This window comes from Cavia porcellus, unplaced genomic scaffold (assembly GCF_034190915.1).
Source record: "Cavia porcellus strain 051 isolate PalLab524CR breed Dunkin Hartley unplaced genomic scaffold, mCavPor4.1 scaffold_30, whole genome shotgun sequence".
In the NCBI taxonomy this organism is placed as follows: Eukaryota; Metazoa; Chordata; class Mammalia; order Rodentia; family Caviidae; genus Cavia; species Cavia porcellus.
The window spans coordinates 28,622,374-28,628,873 of NW_026947513.1; positions in this window are offsets into that span (position 1 = coordinate 28,622,374).

Sequence of the window (6,500 nt, forward strand, 5' to 3'; positions counted from 1 at the left end):
ATCCATGTATGCAAAATAAGTCTCAAGTTTATTCTTCTTTATAGTTGCCTAGAACTCCATTGTATAAAAATACCACATCTTTTTTATCCATCCCTTGGTTAATGGACATTTGTATTGTTTCCAAGACTGAACTATTATAAATTGTGCTGCTATAAACATGGGTGCACACACAACACTGTAGTATGATGTTTTCAGTTCTTCTGGGAAGATATCCCAAAGTGGAACATCTGGGTGGAATGGGACCAACAGTCCTAGTTTTTTGAAGTATCTCCCCACTGATTTCCACAAATGGCTACACCAGTCTACACTCCCACCAACACTGGAGAAAGATTCTTTTCCCCTCAATTCCCTGTCAGTATTTGTTATTGGTTTGAGTTCTTGATACCCATTCTTTCTGGAGTGAGGTGGAATCTCAGTGTTGTTTTATTTTTTGAAAGACCAGTGATGATGAACATTTTCTCATATATTTATTTTCTATTAATATTTTTTTAAATCTGAGAAATGTGTATTCATCTCAGATGTCCACTTTTAGATTGAATCTTTGAATTAGAGGATTCTGATTTTTTTCAGTTCTTTGTATGTTCTATGTAGAAGTCCTTTGTCTAAGAGTCCACTGGTTAAAACTTTTCCCCATTCTCTGGGTTGTGTTTTTATGCTGTTGATGATTTCTTTTGCTGTGCAAAAGCTTTTTAATAAGATGAGATCCCAGTTGTTGATACTTTGAAATATTTCTCATGTAGTCTGGGTTTTGTTCATGAACTCTCTACCTACATCTATAAGACTACATATTTTTTTGTCCATTCCTCGAGTCTTTAAGAAAAAAATCACTATGGCTCGTGAAATGCAGTGTTTGCCCCTTCTTTGAATAGTGGCTGAGTTCAGTTGATGCCAGGTCCAGAGTGGGATGCTACGACACCCAAGAGAAGAAAAATGCTTCTGGAGTTTTGCAAACTTGATATTAAGTGAGATATTAGCAGGTATTCTAGCATTCTGTTGGTAACTAAGTGGTCCTCTTCCCCAACACAGATCAGAGGACTTAAACTGGGCCTTACACACCCACCAGAACAATTGAACTCTGGAGCATTTGTTCTCAAGCATCTATATAGAGATCTTAGGGAATGCCTGAGAGGTCTCAAGAATACTACACATCTCAAGTGGGTGGGGGACTCCACTCCAAGACTTTAAATATCTACTCTGGAGACATTCACATATCTCGAGAATCTTCTCTGTTGCCTCATAAGAAATGTTCTCTGAGTTAGAGGAATAGCCTTACCCACAGAACTGTGTTTCCATTTGGGTTGAGAAATGCCACCAGCAAGTGGTCTTTCTTTGAAAGGATAAGGAGCCTTGTGGGAAGACTTGTGTCAGAAATAAGAAAGTATAGAAGGAAGATCAGCAATGGCCTCCTGAAGCTTACCTATGTTACGGCACCATCTTGCAGATACATGGTGTCAGCTTGGCTTCCTTATAATCTCTCTTTTGGAATTTTTGTTCTAACTGGGAAGAATCCTTCACTGAAACAAGATTTCCTTACTTGCAGGTGGGAATTTCTGTTGTGTATCAGGAGTAAAGAGAGAGTAGAGAGGCTTGGAAAGGTGAAAGAGAAGGGTAGAGGAGTCTGTGAGAGTGGTGTATTTGAAGGGGAGGGAGCAGAAAAAGAACTGGCAGAAATAAAGCACAAGTCTATGACCTAATTGGCTTTCTTTTACTATAGCAAAATACTGGAAGCTGAGTGCTTTATAAAGAAAAAAGGTTTAATTATCCTACAATTCTGGAGGTTCAATAAGAGCATGACACTAACATCAGCTAGACTCTGGTGAGGGAAGTGATTTCAGTACCATGACTTGACCTTGACCAAGAGACATCTTTAATCCATCCATGAGGATAGAGCCCCCATGACCTGGCTACTAGGTCCCATCTGTCAAATGTTCCACCACTCAGCACTGCCACGCTGAAGACCAAGCCTCCAGCATATGAACTGGTGGGGGACAAATGAAACCACAGTGATGGACAGAAGAGTGGCAGAAAAACAGGTAGGCTTAGGGGTTGGAACATTTGTCTCCACTTCTGAGGTAGATGCTAAAATATCCACTTTACCTGGTTTCCTTTCCCTGCTCTGTCCCCCAGAATAGAACTTCTGAGCCCTGAAGAGCTCCACTGCTCAGTGAGAACCAATGCCTGACCCTTGGGAAGCAGGCCTGTGAACTTGTTCCCAGACTTTGGGTTCCAAGCATCTGCTTAGAAATTATGCTCTGCTCATGACCTCTTTTGTGAATTTGGTGAAGTCACATAACTTCACAGAGATACACTTTCTTCATGTGTAAATGAGATGTTTTGTGTTACCTGGATTTGAAATAATATAGAACGGGTGCTATACACGGGAACTAAACACATGGAGAACACTAACTTCAACAGAGAATCAAGGAAGTAGTTATAAAATGTTATTTTTGAAGATTCTGAGTGTCTTGCTTGCCTGTGTTACCATCATTCCCAGCTCTGCCTCTCTCTTCCACGGCCTTGCAGCTCATTTCCCTAATTTCCTAGGTCTCCAGCCATGCTCTCTGGCCTTCAGTTTCTGGGTGCTCTTGTAGGCATTTCTAGGAATTCCAGAGCTTTTTTGTAACTTTTCCAGTGAAGACAGAACCCTGGGATAGTCTTGAAAAACCAAGTGATGGGTACAGGCTGTCAGAGCAGACTTAGTTGTGCAGAAAACACATTGCTGCTGTTTCTTTACAAGGAATTAACAATTTTGAGAAGAAATTGTGAAAAATTAGGCATAAGAGAAAGGACTGTATAATCTACTGTCTTACTAAAAAAACAAGTAGTCTTCTTAAAAGACTCAGAGTGGCTAGAAGAGAATATTTGAATGTTCTACTACAGAGAAACTGTAAATGTTTGAGGTGATGGATGTATTAACTATCTGATTTGATCATTACATAATGCATATGTGCATGAAGACATCATAGATACCACTTAAATTTGTGTCAGTGTTGTGTGTCAGTTAAAAATAAAAATAAAAACCCATCAGGATTACCCTGCTGCAAAACCATCATTCTACTTTGAAATATTTTGTATAATTATTAGAAAAGAAAAAGAAAAACTGTCTGAAATAAATGAACTCTACCTCTAATGTTTTTCCCCTTCAATATAAAGAATTCATAAGAACTCAGGATAAAAAGCATGTATTCACTCTCCCAGTGATGAGACTGCTTTGCAGATAGTCCTCATTCAGTATCTGGAACTAACTGGTGTGATTTCTGGTCTGCTCTGGCCGGGAGCTCTGATGACAGGAAGAAAATCTCCATTTCCTCCTAGTGCAGCCAGTTCTGACGTCAAATGAAATTATTTCCTAGGAGAAGTGCTTTGTTTAGTCTAATGCAATTCAAAAGCTAAAGGCATTATCCTTTCTGTGCTGCAGATTCAAAAGCTTAGCAAAATACAAATGGTCATGTCTCCACCCCCTCTTATTTTCCTATTAAAATAGATGGCAGCCGAGTCCCCACACATTGCATTAGGAGGCCTGGAGAAAATTTGCCTCAATGATGTGCTATTTTAATGCTTAGTTGGCTAAATCCCTTGCTTGACTGGCCTCACTTTTAATAATTAAAAACTCAATTAACTCAAACACATAAACACAGGCAGTGCACAAGCTCATGTTTCCTTTGGAGCCGAACTTGAAGGAACAGCAGACAGTTTATAAGCTCTGACTTCTTTCTGTGTGAACCTGCAGGGGCTTGTTACCGGGATGTGTCTCTCGGACTGCCATATGCTTTCCCCACTGCAGCTTTAATCAAGACCAGACTTAGCCTGATATGAAATAAGATCTAAAGCCCTGAGAAGTCATCCTAATGAAACTCGAACAGCTGGAGCCCACAGATCGAGAGAAACAGATTTAAAACATCATTTCAATTCTAAATTTCCAGTTTCCCTTAAAGGAAACCCAGCTCAACTGTTGAAAAATTGCCTGAGATCTTCGGGCGTTCTGTGGACCTGGTTTCTGCTTATATCTAGTGTAGAAAGTGACAAACAATTTTTTTTTTTTACATGGTGATGTGGCTGGGTCTGCTGTCTGTCCAGTTTGATGGGGTCTATGTATGTAAGTTAGTGAGGAAGAACAATGAACATTGTTATAGATCAAGTCCTGTATGTGAGCCTTTTCAAGAATCGATTTTAATTAAGTAAGACAAACAGAGCCACAAGAAGGCCTTGTGGGAGCTTGGAAAGCTGCAAACAAAGTGTCCTTGGCACAAAATGAAATGAGAATTGGGTCTGAGCTTTAAGAGGGCTTTGAGGATGCTTGGGAAGGATGCTGAGACGGAGAAGCTGGAGGGGACCCAGAGCTTGTGTGTGGGACTTTCTTGTCCTAACTTTACTCTTCAGTTTCAGTGACAAATGTCAGTGTGTCTAGGCAGCATTGCCCACGCTGTGTCCATTGCCCAGGACAGGGTTGTTTTTCACTTCTTGGTGGGCACATCTGGAGCCTTTCACATTCACTTGCTCAGTGGAAAGAGAACTAGCTGGAGGAAATTGAATCCTTTCTTCTAGTCCTGTCACCTCCTAGTTTATGACCCATATTCTTCATTCACTTTATGCAGTGGAGGTAAAGATGTGGCCCAAACCTGCTCCACATGAGATTTACAAGAGATGATGCTCTGGAAGGAGAAGAACACTTGGGTTATATATCCGTGTTTATGGCAGCACAATTCATAATAAATAAATCTTGCAATAGCCTACATGTGTACCAATGATGGATAGATAAATAACGCATGGTCTTTATATACATGGTGGGGTATTACTCAGCCATAAAAAAGAATAAATTTGAGTAATTTATGGGAAAGTGGATGCACCTTGAGAACATAATGCTGAGGGAAATAAATCTGATACAGAAGGTTAAATATGATTTTTTTTTCTTATGTGAGAAACCCAAAGTATAAACAATTTAAAGAACAGAACAAAAGGTGGATGATAGGTAACGAGGAGGTAGACCTTTTGCAAATGGGAAGGTGGTCTAGGGCTGGAGGAATAAAGGAGTCAGGGGAAGGAGAAGTAAAGAGAATTAAGATGCCGTATGTAATTGTACCAACTCCACTGATGAATGTTGGACAGTACTGTCTAGCCCCAAATAGCAAGGCAAGAGTCCTTCCTCGCTGATGCATTCTTCCCAGTTCAGGATAGGAGGGTGGGCACATATCTTCTGTCTCCTTACCACTGCCTTACCTGCCTTGTCCCATAATCCTCCTGGGCTGGCTGGCTGGCTGGGCTTTTTCATTCAGCATCTTCATCAGAGCCCTCTATGGGCTTCTCTGTGTCAACCTCTATGGATAATTTCTGCAATCTTTTCTTCTCTGCTTCTCTAGTATTCTTTCTTATGAAATTATCCATGTCTTCTCAGGGATTTGCTAAGAAATTTAATGGCAAATTATATCTATTAAACTTTTTCTAGAAGTGCACATTAGAAGTGTTTAGGGGTAATTACTATTGGGGAAAGCACGGAGATAGGAAGCTTTACTTTGCTTTGGGATGTTTAATTTTCAAATCATGTGAAATATTTTTACTCCTTCAGCAATATTAATAGGGATTAGCCCAATTTCTTTCACCATAATCAAATATCTGAAAATAGTTAACTTATATAGAGAAAAGGTTTATCTTGGTTTACAGTTTGGAGATTCCAGCCAGAGATTAGGTGGATCCCTTGCTTTGGGTTTCTGATTAAGGTGCTGGAGGTCAATGGCAAGAAACACATGGCAAAGTGAACAGCTCACCTCATGGCAAGGTAATGAAAAAGTAAAAGGATGGGGCTGGGTCCCCATAATTGCCTCTAACGCATTCCTCAAAGATGTAAGCACCTTCCACAAACCTTCCTCCTAGAGACTGTTATTACCTCCAATAACACAAGCCTAGGGGCCAAGGCTTTACCACATGGGTCTTTGGGGCACATTCCAGATCCAAACTACAGTGGAGTGGAATAATATTTTGTGAGATAATTGTAGAATATGATATTAGAAATTTTATTTATTTATTTATTTATTTTTTAAATTTTATTTTATTTAAGAGGAAAAAGAGAAAAACACAAAACAAAACAAAGCGGTGTAAGGGTACACATAATACAGAACTACAAAAAAAATAACAGTAAGAAATGACCTGTTAATAGATTACATATTATCATCTTGGAAATAGTTGCTCAAATCAGAGTATCAAAGAATACAAAGTAGACATTCAAACAGAGAGACTGCAAACAGTTGTGTTCAATGATCCAAAAACATTAATATAGTCAGCTATTTAACATCCCTAAACACACTTGCTGTTATATCCGTTAGAACTCTTTTTTTTTTCTCCCTCTCTTTTTTACAACAAAATTTACACATTTTGGATTTTATTACTCCTTAGTTCTTATTACTTTTTTGGAGGGGGAGAGAATAAAGTCAAATATGACAAAACAAAGCTGTCAGTCAAAACCAAGGATAGACATAGCACATGATGTAGAACAGAGTACAAGATTA